Source organism: Chiloscyllium punctatum, chromosome 36 (assembly GCF_047496795.1).
Source record: "Chiloscyllium punctatum isolate Juve2018m chromosome 36, sChiPun1.3, whole genome shotgun sequence".
Classification (NCBI taxonomy): domain Eukaryota; kingdom Metazoa; phylum Chordata; class Chondrichthyes; order Orectolobiformes; family Hemiscylliidae; genus Chiloscyllium; species Chiloscyllium punctatum.
The window spans coordinates 41,622,008-41,638,128 of record NC_092774.1 but is presented as its reverse complement, the minus strand read 5'-3'; the positions used below and the strand labels follow the sequence as shown (position 1 = coordinate 41,638,128).

At 46.5% G+C, this 16,121-nt stretch overlaps 1 protein-coding gene and 1 non-coding gene across 2 annotated transcripts in view; one reads left to right on the top strand and one right to left on the bottom strand.

Moving 5' to 3' along the window:
- LOC140460064 (uncharacterized) overlaps positions 1 to 16,121 on the top strand; it is a 507,032-nt gene that overhangs the window by 112,489 nt on the left and 378,422 nt on the right. The window lies entirely within an intron of this gene.
- trnap-ugg (transfer RNA proline (anticodon UGG)) lies at positions 8,583 to 8,672 on the bottom strand. The gene is given in 2 exon segments: positions 8,583 to 8,618; positions 8,637 to 8,672. It is a non-coding gene; the product is annotated as a tRNA-Pro (tRNA).

The window sequence follows — 16,121 nt, the reverse complement described above, 5'->3', positions numbered from 1 at the left end:
GATTCAGAGGTAAGGGCTCGGGAACCATAAGAAATAGGAATTGGAAAATGCCATTCAACCCCTTGAGCCCGCTTCTCCATTCAATTGGATTGTGGCTGATCTGACATTCTCCACATGCACTTTCCTGCCCTTTTCCTGTGACATGAAGGCTGTCAACAGAGTTACTTGGATGGCGGAGGGGGGAGTTCAGGTCGAACTTGGGGACTAAAACAATGGCTTCACACTTCAAAATATTTAACTCAGGGAATGTTTATAGTTTATAGTTAAAGATTCCTGAAGAAGGGCTCATGCCCGAAACGTGGATTCTCCTGCTCCTTGGATGCTGCCTGACCTGCTGCGTTTTTCCAGCAACACGTTTTCAGCTCTGATCTCCAGCATCTGCAGTCCTCACTTTCTCCTAGAGAATCCCATGGAGTCTCACAGAGTGACACAGATGTACAGCACGGAAACAGACCCTTCGGTCCAACTCGTCCATGCAGCCCAGCTATCCTAACCTAATCTAGCCCCATATGCCAGCACTTGGCCCAAATCCCCATAAAACCTTCCTATTCATATACACGTCCAGATGCATTTTAAATGCTGTAATTATACAGGCTCCATCACTTACTCCAGCGGCTCATGCCGTACATGCATCACCCTCTGCGTGAAAAGGTTGCCCCTTAAGTCCCTTCTATATCTTTCCCCTCCCCTCCCTAAAACTATGCCCTGTAGTTCTGGACTCCCCCATCCCAGTGAAAAGAACTTGTCTATTTGCCCTCTCCATATCCCTCATGATTATATAAACCTCTATAAGATCACTCCTTAGCCTCCGACGCTCCAGAGAAAACAGTCTTATTCAGCCTCGCCCTATAGCAAAACCCTCCAATCCTGGCAACATCCTTGTAAATCTTTTCTGCATCTTTTCTAGTTTCACAGCATCTTTCTGATAGGAAGCAGACCGAAATTACATGCAATATTCCAAATGTGACCTGACCAATGTTCTGTACAGTGGCAACATGAGCTCCCAACATCTATTCTCGATGCTCTGACCAACAAAGGAACGCACACCAAACGCTTTCTTTACTACCCAATCTGCCTGCATCTCTACTTTTAAGGAACTATCAACCTGAACTCCAAGGTATCTTTGCTCAGTAACACTTCCAAGGAACTTACCATTAAGTGTAAAAGTCCTGCTCTGATTTGTTTTTCCAAAATGCAGCACCTCATATTTATCTACATTAACCTCCATCTGCCACTTCTCAGCCCATTGGCCCATCTGATCAACGTCCCGTTGTAATCTGAGGTCACCTTCTTTGCTGTCCACTACACCTCCAATTTAGGTGTGATCTACAAACTTACTAACTGTACCTCCTCCGTTTACATACAAATCATTTTTATAACTGACAAAAAGTAGCGGACCCAGCATTGATCCTTGTGATACACCATTGGTCACAGGCCTTCAGTCTGAAAAGCAACCCTCCATCACCACCCTCTGTCTTCTTTCTTCTCGCCAGTTCTGTATCCAAATGGCTAGTTGACCCTGCATGCCATGAGATTAAACCTTGCTCACCAGTCTCCCATGCGGAACCTTGATGAACGCCTTCCTGAACTCCATATAGATGACATCCATCGCTCTGCCCTCATCAATCCACTTTGTACTTCTTCAAGAAACTCAATCATGTTCGTAAGACATGATTTCCCAAGCATAAAGCCATGCTGACTATCCATAATCAATTCTTGCCTTTCCAAATGCATGTAAATCCTATCTCTCAGGATTCTCTCCAAAAACTTGCCCGTCACGGATGTCTGGCTCACCGGTCTATAGTTCCCTGGCTTTTCCTTACCACCTTTCTTAAATAGTAGCACCACGTTAGTCACCCTCTAGCCTTCCAGCACCTCACCTGTAAACTATTGATAATACAAATATCTCCTTGAGAGGCCCAGCAATCACTTCCCCAGTTTCCCATAGAGTGAAAGGGTACTCCTGATAAGGTCCTTGGGATTTATCCACTTTTATGCATTTCAAGATATCTAGCAATTTCTCATCTGCCATATGGACATTTTTTCAACATGTCACCATCTACTTTCTCACATTCTATATCTTCCATGCTCTTCTCCAGAGTAAACACTGATGCATAATATCCGTTCAGTATTCCCGCCCAACACCCCGCCACGATCTACTGCAGCTCCACACAAAGGCCGCCTTGCTGATCTTTGAGGGGTCCTATTCTCTCCCTTGTTATCCTTTTGTCCTTAACGTATTTATAAAAAAAACCCCTTTGGCTTATCCTTAACTCTATTTGCCAAAGCTATCTCATGTCCCCTTTTTGCCCTCATGATTTCTCTCTTAAGTATGCTGGTACTGCTTTTATTCTCTTCGGATTCACTCGATCTCTCTGTCGATACCTGACGTATGCATCCTTCTTTATCTTAACCAAAATCTCAATTTCTCTGGTCATCCAGCATTCCCTACACCGACCAGCCTTTCCTTTCACCCGAACAGGAATATACTGTGTGTGGATTCTTGATATCTCATATGTGAAGGCTTCCCATTTTCCAGCAGTCCTTTAACCTGCGAACAACTGCCCCCAATCAGCTTTTGAAAGATCTTGCCTCATACTTGAGTCTTCCTCCAATTTAGAACTTCAACCTTTAGATCTAATATATTATTTTCAATCACGATTGTAATGTTAATAGAATTATGGTTGTTGGCCCTTAGGTTTTGCACCCTCGCCAGTGTGTACATCCTCATTGTGAATTAGAAAATTTCCTTGTACACACTTAACAAATTTCTCTATTTGGTGGATAAGTAAATGAGCAGGAGTTATACCTTGGGTCAACTCTTCCTTCATTCCTATCAACCCTAACCCAATAGTCCAACGGCACTTTACCTTGCAACTGCCGAATGTGTGACACTCGCCCATTTACCTGCTCCCTCCTCACGATCCAAGGGCCCAAACTTACCTTCCCGGTGAAGCAGCACTTTACCTGCTCTTCCCACAACCCAATCTACTGCATTTGCTGCTCACAATGTGGTCTCATCTACAATGGGGAAAACGAAGCCTAAAACTGGGTGACTGCTGCACAGAACATCTACGTTCTGCCCGCAAAAAGAACCTGAACTTCCAGTTGCCTGCCAATTCCACACCCCACCCTGTTCCCTGGCCAACATCTCTGTCTCAGGTTTACTGTAGTGTTCCAGCGAAGTTCAGCACCAGCAGAACGAAGAGCACCGAATATTACACTTGGGGACCACACATCCTCCGGTCTCAATATCGAATTCAATAATTCTAGGGCCTGAAATCCATAGTATCCTCGTCCCTTCCACACACACCAAGCCTTGTTATCACACAGTCTGTCATTACACACTACCTATTATTAGCCACGAACAGTCTCCATTCATCCTCCCACGCAGATCGTTATCAACTCCCTTTCCTGTCCAACAGTTCTTCCCTCGCTTTGGGCTCTGTCCTGATCTATCATTTACTGCATCCGCCTTCCTCCCACAATATCTCCTGCATATAAACCAACGTTTTCCCAATCACCATCAGTTCTGTGGAAGGGTCACCGGCAACTCCTGTTTTTTTTGTTTCTGATATACAGCATCCGCAGTTCTTTCAGCTTTTTATTGAGGTAGAGTTGGAAATTGTTTCGAGAGACAGAATGAGACGGGGGAGAGACAGAACAGACATGAACTGTTGATCTCCGTTGTTATTCATAACGTAAAATCATTGTAGTACGATCATTTCCCTCAAGCATGAATGGCTGTTCGGGAGCTTCTGGCGCAACGGTAGCGCGTCTGACTCCAGATCGGCCAGTTGCGTGCGCGAATCACGTCAGGCTCACTGACGTCAGCTTCTTACATTTCAAATCAAGAAAGGAGAACGATCACTCCGGATATCTGCTAAACAACGTCTTCTTTCCGGAAACTTTCGATCACACGTGAAGCTTTGCTGTCAGTTTGATTTGTGAACACTGTGTCAGGGAGGTGGTGTGCCCATTCTTTGGGTAAATGCTCAGCTCCCCCAGTTCATCACGGGATTCAAACACAGCCGTCTCCCTCTGGGCAGCCACTTCGTTCAGTTGGTGACAGCGCGGTGTGAATAACATAATACCGATATTTTTACAACATAATCCAGAGACTCCCAGCTTTATGTTTCAATCTAACAGGAGAGTGACAGCGAGTACAGACAGAAATGTTTCCCACCAACAGCAAATCCTTTCCTCTCACTGGACACAGTTAAAATTATCTTTATTCAACAGAAGGAACGGAAACTACAGTCTGACGGCCCCTCTCCACATTAACGGTGAGGCTGAATTTTATAAACGGTGTCAGTAAAATCCAGTGGCGGACACTGATTTGGTTCAATCGATTTTTTTTGCCAAGCGTAATTCACCGAGAAGATGTTACTGTGTGAAACAGCGTGGGGAATTACTGCAGGGCCTCCTGCACGTGGGACACACCGCAAATGATGTGTTTCACCTTCACCAGTTTATTCCTATCTCGGAGAAGAGAGGTTTGATGATTCGGATCATAGGAGGCCGACAGAGAACAGGAGAAGAGCACTCAGCCCTTCACAAGCTTGTCACCACAGCTGGGTCATCGTGGCCCGTGTATCACTATGGAATAGTAATCTGCATCTACTGACTGGAAGCACAGCAAATTGGAGTGCTGGTGGGACTATCAACAGGAGAAAACGGCTTCGACCTATCAACTGGAGTGGCTCCCAATGCGCAACTCCGCTCACCTCAACTGAATAACTGTCAACAAATTACTCAGTGATTCAAAGGAATACTCGGTTTTGAATCTCATTGTGTCATGTACCTTCGAGAATGATGTCAAAACACCTTCATTGCTGTGATGGAGTATCCTGTTGGGCAGAATATATCCGTTGTCATGTTTCCCACGTTCTGTTGGTCCAACTCCGATTTCACTCAGAATCACGAAATGTGTGACAGCGCAGACTGAGGCCATGCAGCCCACCTTAGCTCTGCTGGCTCAACACAATATGGAAATAAGTGTCTCATTCTGTCGCTTTCTCCCTGTAAATCTGCACATTGTTACATTGGACATGCCCACTGAATTCCCTTTTGTATCCATTGAATCTGCCTCTTTGTCACTGTCAGACAGCGACTTACTGACCCCACCCCCTGTGTGAAAACGGTCTTCCTAATGTCAGTTTTACTTATTTTCCTGATGACTTTAAATCTCTGCCAAATCGTTCTCGATCCTTTCAGGCCTGGGAGCATTTTCACTGCACTATTTACTCTGTCTAAAACCCTCATGACGTGGAAAACTTCAATCAGACCAGCTTTCAGCCCTCCGTTCTCCAAAGAGATCTGCCCCAAACTTTCCAATCTCCCTTCATTGCTGACATTCCTCAGGACGGTACCATTCACGTTATCCTGTTCAGCGCCGTCTGCAATCACTTCACTTCCCCGCTTCCTGAAGTATCACCCTCAGAATTGAGCGTAATACAGGTGGAGGATTCATTCAGACTCGGATAGCGCGGGCGAAAAATCTGCAATACTTGTTCTCACTTTCACCACGTGTTTCCCTTCGCCGTGTTCACTGCAATGGCAGCTCTGCACCGTCCCTAATTCAGGCAGTCCGATCTTATTTAACGAAGCGGCTTTAATTGACAAAATTGATCGGTCATTTTTGCTCAGGTCAATTTAAGGAATGATGGTTCGCTTGGGATTGGAACCCGGGAACTCTCACACGGCTGCATATGCTCGAAGACCCAAAGCTGGAATCATATCCCAGACGAACGAGCCACCAGCCATGGGAGCAGACACCTCCTGAAGCAGCTGAGACTTGCTCAGTCCGAAATTCATTGTACATTGCTCCCAGAATTGCAAGCAGCGAAGAGTTTCAAGAACATCTACTTCTCAATCTGTCTCCCTGCTCCCAGGACGCAGCTGTTTGCCCCGTCTCCAGGGACCGGGCTCTCTCCACTGGTGGATAATTGAACCATTTCTTTTTTACTTGCAAGCTGTGCTGGTGGAAGGCAGAGCCCATTCACTCTTCTGCTCTCTCTCACTATTACGTGAGGCAGGTTAAGTCAGTTACGATCATGCGGAGGAAATGGGCAACTTTGAACTTGATCCAAAGGTCTTGTTAACGGAGAGACAGAAAGATGCTGTGCTGTCGGGACAGAGAGAAACGGACTCCGGAGACTCTTCCCTCAGGTAAATTGATATGAGTGAGTTTTTGTGCAGCCTGTTTGGTGTTCAGAATTTGTCTTGACACAACAATCCTGCAGAAAGTCTTTTATTACACGGGCGTTGGTTTCTTTACTGCAGGAAATGGACTAAAACAGCAAATCACGAGTTTCAACTTCACCGGTTCATTGCCATCTGAGAGAAGAGGTTTCACACGAGATCAGGACACACCGACAGAGAACAGGACAAGACAACTCAGAGCTCCACAAGGGTGCCAGCGCAACTGTGTAAATTTGACTTGTGTATCGATGTGATATATTGAGCTCAGATACCCGAAGTTTTGGGAAGCAAATGACATGGCAAGGAACAGAACAGAGCGCCGTTATGCGGGAAAGCTGCTAAAGGCGACATTAAGTGAATAGGAAAAAATGGTTTCGCATCTGGGTTATGATCCCAGCATGCACCCGCTGTGCCATTCTCCTGCATTGCACGGTAGCTTTTCCAGAGAAGTATTCAGCTTTTCATCTGGCGTGTGACTGGCATGTTCGAGAATGACGTCAAAAGATCTTCCCTGCTGTAGGGTCATGTGCTGTTGTGCAGACATGTCACCGATGTGCAAAGATAAACTCAGAGAGCAGAGGAAGGGAAGAGTCCATTCGCTCTTCTGCTCTTTATCTCCTTCGGGTGAGAGGTATCACTTATACTAATGCGTGGGAAGTGAGTAACTTTGATTGTGAATTCCCTCCAAACGTCTGTTATCGGAGAGATAGAAAGATGCTGTGCTGGCGGGGCAGAGAGAAATGGACACCGAAGACTCTTCCGTCAAGTAAATTCATATGAGCACATTGTTGTGCAGCCTGCTCGGTGTTCAGAGTCGTCTACACGCAGCAATCTTACGGAAAGTCTATTGCAAAGTGGGCATCGCTTTCATCGCTGCGACCACTCAGCAGTTAACATCTGAGCCCCAAGCGTCCCAGATAAAGACATACCGAGTGAAACCTTCACTCACTGAGAGTCATCCCCACGGCCCTGAGCTGAGGGACTGCAGGCGGTCCAACACGGAAGGGACGGTTAAAAATGAACCATTGTTGCTCCCCCTCAGTCTCTCTGTCCCAGAGACAGGCAATGGGACGGCATAAACACGTAGCATCATTCTCCCACCGACAGAGGCGGTCCATCCCATCGTGTCCACGACGACTCTCTGCCACTTGTCTCTCTCTGAGGTGATTCACAATCAGTGATATCTGTCCGAATACTGAGGGACTGTGTCTGAGTGGTGATACAGTTTCTGACATGCTGATCGTCTTGTCATTCACGTCCGAACTGGCGAGGCGAATTACTGCAGGGAAGGCACGAAAGCACAAGGTATGCGTCTCAGCTCATTGGCATCTCAGAGAAGTGGGTTTGCGATTGAGTTCATTGGAAACCGACGAAGAACAGGAGAAGACCACTCAGACCTCCAAAAGCACCTAACTTGAATGGTGTGAGTTTCGTGACAGCATTGGTATGATACGGGGCATTTCGACACTCAGGAAGTCGTTTGAAAGGCATGATGCTGAACAGAGCAACATCACACAGGAAAGTCACGCAAGGAGGCAGTGAACAACAGCAGAGGTTAGCTCCGATCCAGCGACCCAGCACGCTCCCGCTGCGCCACTCGGCTCCCACGCACAGCGCGTCGCTCCACAGGTCCCTTCAGCCTTTCGTCTGGCGTGTGGCATGCACGTTCGAGACTGATGTCAAAGATCTCCACTGCTGTCGTCTTATATGGTGTTGCGCAGACATATGGAGGCTGTGTAAATATCAACTTTTTGTGACTTCCCACATTCTCTTGTGATTTCACTCTGAATAGACGCCAAGCGGCCCACCTTCGCTCTGCTGGGTCGACACAGTAAGTAAACGTGGGTCTCTATTCGTATCATTCTCTTGCCTTCTCCATGTAATTCTGCACATTGTTACTTTAAACACGATCACCGAATTCCCGTTTGCGTCTAATGAATCTGCCTCTTTGTCAGTGTCAGTTAGGGATTTACTGACCCCAACCACTCCCTGTACGAAAGCATTCTTCCTAATGTCACTTTTGGTTCTTTTCCTCATGACTTTTAAACTCTGCCGAATCGTTGCCGATCCTTTCAGGCGTGGGAACATTTTGACGACATTACTTTCTCTGTCTAGACTTCGCATGACTTGAAAAGCTTCAATCGGGCCAGATTTCAAACTTCCGTACTCCGAAGAGAGTTGTCCCAAATTTCCAATCGACCCTCATCGCTGACATCCCTCAAACACCGCACCACTCACGTCAACTTATTCAACACTATCTCCAATTATTTCACTTCGCTGCTTTCTGTCCCATTGGTCCTCCAGGGAGCCCAACCTCGTTTTACGAAGGTGCATTTTGAGAAAATTAAACAAGCACTTTCGCACAAGTCATGAAACGCGGGCTCGTCCGGGATTTGAACCCGGGATCTCTCGCACGTCTGCGTCGACGAAGACCCAAAGCGAGAATCATACCCCTAGACCAACGAGCCAAACGGTGGGCGCGCTGGCGTCCCTGCCCCCGCCCTACCTCTTGAACCAGCTGAGTCTTGCTCAGAGTAAAGTCCAGTTGACATTGAACAGGCTGGGGCTGTTTTCTCTGGAACGTCGGAGGTTGAAGGGTGACTTTATGGAGGTTTACAAAATTATGAGGGGCATGGATAGGATAAATAGGCAAAGTCTTTTCCCTGGGGGCGGGGAGTCAAGAGCTAGAGGGCATAGGTTAAGGGTGAGAGGGGAAAGATATAAAAAAGATCTAAGGGGCAACTTTTTCACGCAGGGGGTGGTGCGTGTATGGAATGAGCTGCCAGAGAAAGTGGCGGAGATTGGTACAATTGCAACATTTAAGAGGCGTTTGGATGGATATATGAATAGGAAGGGTTTGGAGGTATATGGGCCGGGTGCTGACAGGTGGGACTGGATTGGGGTGGGATATCTGGTCGGCATGGACGGGTTGGACCGAAGGGTTTGTTTCCATGCTGTACATCTCTATGACTGTATGAACAGCTGCTTCTCATTCTGTCTCTCTGCTGCCGTTTGTCCGTCCCCAGGAACCGGGCCCTCTCGACTGGCAGAAAATTAACCCGTTTTCTTTCTAAACTTTTCTCTGACACCGGAGTGACCAGTGACAAGTATTGCCCTCCTCAACATAGGGTACAGAGAACAGGAGAAGACCCCGCAGACCTCCACGAGTGTGTCATCTACACTCTGCATACTGGGCCTGTGTATCAATGTGAAATATTTACGTCGAAGTTTTTTGGGAAGCAGATGAGAAGGCGAGGTGCACAACAGTGCGCCGTTCTACGGGAAAGCTGCTAAACTCGACATTGAGTGATTAGGGAAGATGGTTTCCCTTCTGGGTTATGCTCCCATCACGCACCGGCAGACATATCGCCGACAAGCAAATATTAACTCTGTCTAAATTGCCACATTCTGTTTTTACGAACCGTGATTTCACTCAGAAGCACAATTTACCTGCTCCCTCCTGAATATCCTTCCAGGCTCGAACATACCTTCCAGGTGAAGCAGCACTTTACCTGCACATTTGCCGCAACCTAGTCTACTGCATTCGCTGCTCACAGCGTCGTTTCCCCAACGGAGCACGAAGTATAAACTGGATGACTGCTTCGCAGAACATCTCGGCTCTGCCCGCCAAAAAAAAGCCCTGAGCTTCCGCTTTCCTGCGACTTTAACACGCCACCATGTTCCTTGGCCAACATCTCTGTCTCAGGCTTACAGCAGTGTTCCAGCAAAACTCAGCTCCAGATGGAAGAACAACGCCTCATGTTCCACTTCAAAACCCTACAGCCCTCCGGTCTTCAAGATCGAGTTCCATGACTTTAGAGCTTGAAATCCCCCTACCACACACATACGAGCCCTTGTTATCACATAGTCTGCTACGACACACTACTTATTGTTAGCCACTAACGGTCTCCATTAACAGTTATTCACCCTCCCACACGGATCGTTATTCACTCCTTTGTCCCTCCTATTGTTCTCTCTCTGAGCGGGCGGGAAAGAGACTGGAGACTCCGAGTCAGCTGAAACTTGAACAGTGTGAGTTTCCAATGACAGTCAGGAAGTCATAGTGCGAAACAGAGTACCATCGCAAAGGAAAGTCGCTCACGGCAGAGGAGGATTTCGATCCATTGACCTCTGGGTTATGGTCCCAGCACGCTCCCGATGCGCCACTCTGCTCCTACCTTCCGCGAGCCCCTCCACAGGTCCCTTCAGTCTTTCGTCTGGCGCGTGGCATGCACGTTCGAGACTGATGTCAAAGATCCTCACTGCTGTCGTCTTATATGGTGTTGCACAGACGTATGGAGGCTGTGTAAATATCAACTTTTTCTAACTTCCCACATTCTCTTATGATTTCACTCTGAATAGACGCCATGCGGCCCACCTTTGCTCTGCTGGGTCGACACAGTCAGTAAACGTGGGTCTCTATTCGTATCATTCTCTTGCCTTCTCCATGTAATTCTGCACATTGTTACTTTAAACATGATCACCGAATTCCCGTTTGCGTCTAATGAATCACATTGGGCCAGTATATCATTGTGAAATATTTATGTCGAAGCTTTTTTGGGAAGCGGATGTGAAGGCAAGGTGCAGAACAGAGCGCCGTTATACGGGAAAGCTGCTAAAGACGACGTTGAATGAATAGGAGAGAATGGTTTCTCTTTTGGGTTACGGTCCCAAAACACACCCGTTGTGCCACTCTCCTGCATTGTTCGGCAGTTTTTCCAGAGAAGTATTCAGCTTTTCATCTGGCGTGTGGCATGGATGTGAGTGTGAGGGGTGTATCCATGTTAGTCTGAGAGACAGCCTGTCTATCAGAGAGGGTCCGCACGACTGTGTGAGTACTTGAGTGTTTGTGTGTGTGTGTGTGAGAGAGAGAGAGAGAGAGTTTGTGTGTGTATTCTGCAGCTGGGTCTCCTGTCGTGAGACATGAATCCAAGGTCTCAGTTGAGGTCATTCTCGTGTGTTCCAAACTTGTTATCAGCCTCTGCTCGGCCACTAGAAATGATTAAGTAGTTAAGCAGTTTCACAACACACACTGGAGAGGGCAAGGTGAAGGGCTTATGTCTGAAACGTTGATTCTCCTGCTCCTTGGATGCTGCCTGACCTGCTGTGCTTTTTCAACACCACACTCTCGACTCTGATCTCCAGCAACTGCAGTTCTCACTTTCTCCTCATTGGCGAGGTGGGACTTGTCTTTTATTCACTCATTCACTCTTACAGCCTGTCCTTGGTTGTGGCCAAACTGTGCATATATCAATGCAAGTTTCAGAAAGATTTCTACAGCTTTTGTTTTTAAAAAGAACATTCTTCCAGACTTTAACAACGTTTCTGAATATATGAATTTAGCTTTTCTCAATTTTGAAATTAGTCATTCCTCGCACACCCTGTTTGCCAGGTAGAATCGTCACCACCTTAAAAGGGCATGATACAGCGATCAAAGAGGGCTGAGGCACCAGAAAGGACGGGGAGGGGCACTGGTGGAGGTGGAGAAGGGAGTGAAATGGAGAGGGGGGCAGAGGTTGGGGGATAGAGAAGTACTGGGGTTCAGAGGGTTATGGGGAGAGAATGGGAGTGCAATGTGAGGAGAGGGAATGGGCAGGGGGAAAATGGACGGGGGGGCTGAGTGTGAAGAGAGAGACAGCACAAGCCTACCTTCTCCAGAACTGGTATCAATGTCCCACGAACGAACCCACTCCTCCCACAGCAGACTTGGGGCAATCATTTCTCAATATACGCGTGGCTAAGGCAGTGGAATCATATCATCACTACAGGCCATTCACACCGACCTTCCCAACAGCATCCCATCCAGACCCACTCGATTATGCTACAGCTCTGCAATTCCACATAGCTATTTCCTGATGGAGGGTTTTGCCGGAAACGTCGATTCTCCTGCTCCTCGCACGCTGCCTGACCTGCTGTGCTTTTCCAGCACACACTCTCGACCCTAATCTCCAGCATCTGCAGTCGTCACTTTCGCCCTGTAGGGGGTGAATGTTCTATGCCGAGTCTTTTGAATCTCTTCAAATCTTTCCTCCTCAAAATAAACCTATACCCTCTAGTTTTGGAATACTTCTACCCTGAGGTAAAGGCAGGAACGTTGAGAAGCCAGACAAAATGCAAAAGTAACGAAACGTGAAGGCACAGGGGAAAAAAACATTTCGGCAAAAAAAAATGGCGTTGGCATTTTTCTCTCGTATTCGCATTTGGACACTTAAAATTTGTCATGATCTGGAGGTGCCCGTGTTGGACTGGGGTGTACAAAGTTAAAAATCACACAACACCAGGTTACAGTCCAATCGGCTTGTTTAGAAACACTTAGCTTTCGGAGCGCTGCTCCTTCATTAGGGGGTTGTGGAGTATAAGATCAGAAGATCATAAATTCTGTGTGACCATGTTATTCTCCACAACCACCTGATGAAGGGGCAGCGCTCCAAAAACCCGTGCTTCCAAATAAGCCTGTTGGACTATAACCAGGTGTTTTGTGATTTTTAACTTTAAAATTCGTCAGTAACGGCGTCATCGTGACAGAGCATACTGAGCATGCTCCGCGGTGTCAGTAAGCATGTGCATGTCCGCCGGTGTCAGCAAAGTACTGCGCATACTCCTGGGTGTCCGCACAAAAGGCGCACGAGCTCCTTTCCATGGACCAATGGAGAACCTTGGAGGATCTGAAGGAGTCTGGTCCTCCGCCAATCAGAGTCGGCCGTTGTCGAAATGCGGAAGTTGGACCGTGAGCTATGAAGCCGCTGATGCTGATCTTTTGTCACTGAATGAAGATTAAACCTCACCCCAGACTATAAATTCCTTCCTCTGTCTAAAATTTGTGAGTATAATAGTGTTTTTGTCACCACGTTTTCCATTTTCTTTTCATTCTGGGGTTCAATTATTGATTTGTAGCAACTGAAAGGAAAGAGTGAATCGATGGAGGGGACAGACTCTGGAAAAGTTGATCCAGGTCTGTGTCTCACTTTGCAAACGCGGTGCCACAATGTGAAGGTATAGCCTTTGACGTATGTAAAAAAAAAAGCAGAAAGGAGTGCATTGTTTATGTAGTGATATGTTGAAATGTAGCGAAAGTGAGATGCTGGAGATCAGAGTTGAAAAGTGTGGTGCTGGCAAACCACAGCAGGTAAGGCAGCAACTGAGGAGAAGAGTCGACGTTTCGGGCACGAACTCTTCATCAGGAAAGATGTGTGTATGGACAAAGGGGCCTCAGCGTCCTTCGAAACCAGTTACTGCCAGTTGTCAGACAGGTGCAGCAAGCAATGAGCAAAGCAAGTGATATATTAGCAAGAGGAATTGAGTTCAGAATTGTGGATGTCTTTCTGCAGTTTGCCGATCATTAAAACTATTCAAGGCTGAGTTCATTTGACTTTGATGAACAAAGAAGTGGATAGTTTTGGGGGAAGGCAAGAAATTGGTTTTAAGACCAGTATAGAACAGATACAGAGTCAGACAGCACAGAAACAGACCCTTCAGTCCAACTAATCCATGCTGACTATATTCACAAACTAAATAGTCCCACCTGCCAATGTTTGGCCCATATCCTTCTGAAACTTTTCTATTCGTGCACTTATTCAAATTTATTTTAAATGTTGTTACTGTAGCTGCATTCACTCCTTCCTCTGGACATTGATTTGACACACAGTCCACTCTCTCAAACGAAAAATGTGCTCCTTGTGTCTTTTTAAAATTTTTCTCCTCTCACCTTAAAAAGATTGCTCCCTATTCTTGAAACAACAGCTGATATTGTCCTCATCTATGCCCCTCGTGATTTTAAAAACCTCAATAAGGTCACCTCTCAACCTCCTATGTTCCAGTGAAAAAGTTCCAGCCTACTCACTTCGATGTAACTGGATCCATATTCAGTTATGATCTGTTCAATGCTTGTGCAGGCACGAAAGACCAAATGGCCAATTTCTGCTCCCAATTCTCTCACTGTGGCCAGGACAGCAAGAGACCATAAGACATAGGAGCAGAAATTAGGCCATTCAGCCCATCAGGTCTGTTTATACCATTCAATCGTGGCTGATAGGTTTCTCAACCCCATTCTCCCGGGCTTTCCCTGGAACTCTTCATCCCCATGATACTCAGGAACCTATCAACCTCAGTCTTAAATATCCTCAGTGACCTGGCTTCTATAACCTTCTGTAGAAATGAATTCCATAGATTCGCCACTCTTTCACTGAAGAGGTATCTCCTTATCTGCATTCTAAAACGCCCTCCATTTACTCGAAGGCTGTGCCCTCAGGTCCTAGTCTCTCCTACCAATGGAAACATCCTCTGAAAGTCTACTCTGTCCAGGCCATTCAGTATTCTGTATGTTTCCATTTGATCCCCTTGAGTGTGAGCCTGTTAATCAGCATGAAACAGACCCTTCAGGATGAGGTACAGCAGGGATTAGTTTCAGCAATGAGAGAATGGAGGGAGAGTATGTGGGACAGAGATTTTCAGCTTCTAGGGAATAAGAGAGGAAAGAGAGTTTAGCATAAATTAAAATTGATCGGATGGGTCAAGGAGTGGCAGATGGGGTTTAATTCAGAGAAATGTGAGTTGTTGCATTTTGGTCCAGCAATCCAGGCAGGACTGACACAGTTAAGGGGAGTGTCGCAGAACAAAGAGACCTTTGGAGTGCAGGTTCATAGTTCCTTGAAGCTGGAGTCTTACACAGACAGTATAGTGAACAAGGTGTTTGGTATGCTTTCCTTTATTGGTCAGAGTATTCAGTATAGGAACTGGGAGATCATTTTGCAGCTGTACAGGACATTGGTTAGGCCACTTTTGGAATACTGCATTCAACTCTGGTCTCTCTGATGTAGGAAAGATGTTATAAAACTTTGAGAGGGGTCAGAAAATATTTAGAAGGCTGTTGCCAGATTTGGAGGGTTTGAGCTGCAGGAAGGGGCTGAATAGGCCAGGGAGATATTTTCTTTGGAGCATCAGAGGCTGAGTGGTAACCTTTAAGGAAGTTTATAAGGGGCATGGATAGGGTGAATACCCAAGGTCTTTTCTCCATGGTCGGGGAGTCCAGAACTAAAGGAGCAGAAGTTTAAGGTGAGTTGGGAAAGGGACCTGAGGGGCAACATATTTTCAGACAGAGGGTGGAACGTGTATGGAACGAACTGCCAGAGGAAGTGGGGAGGCTGGTACAATGACAACATTTAAAAGCCATTGGATGGGTACTTGAATAGGAAGAATTTACAGGGACGAGTCAAATGCTGGCAAACGGGACGAGATTAGTTTGTGATATATGGTTGGCATGGATGAGTTGGGCCAAAGGGTCTGTTTCTATTCTGTATGACTTTAGTCATCTTCAGTGAAAGCAGAGGTGTTGTTGTGAAGACTGGACTTTCAGAGCAGCTTTCAAAAATGTTTTGCCCTTACTCAGAGCAGAAGAAGTTACAATGAAATCTTTCATTTGTGAGACAGCAACTGAGTGAGTGAGTAGGTACATCTGGGATTTGGTGGAAAGTGGGAATTAATTGCACTGTGGGGATGAAACCCTACCCTATCCAGTCATTTCTGCTGGTAGATGAGACAAGGCCCCAAGGACAAAGACGAGGAGGAACTGCTTTTCGTGGAGAGTAGTGAAACTGTGGAAGTCTCTGCCCAAGGAAGCAGAGAAGGCAGCTTCGTTAAGTATATTCAAGACACAAATGGATGCGTTTCTGCATAATTGAGGAATTAAGGACAAAGACGAGGAGGAACTGCTTTTCGTGGAGAGTAGTGAAACTGTGGAAGTCTCTGCCCAAGGAAGCAGAGAAGGCAGCTTCGTTAAGTATATTCAAGACACAAATGGATGCGTTTCTGCATAATTGAGGAATTAAGGATAGTTGGGACACTGCAGGGAGGAGGAGCTGAGATGATGGATAGATCAGCCATAATCTTAATGAATGGGAGAGCAGGCAGGACGGGCCAAA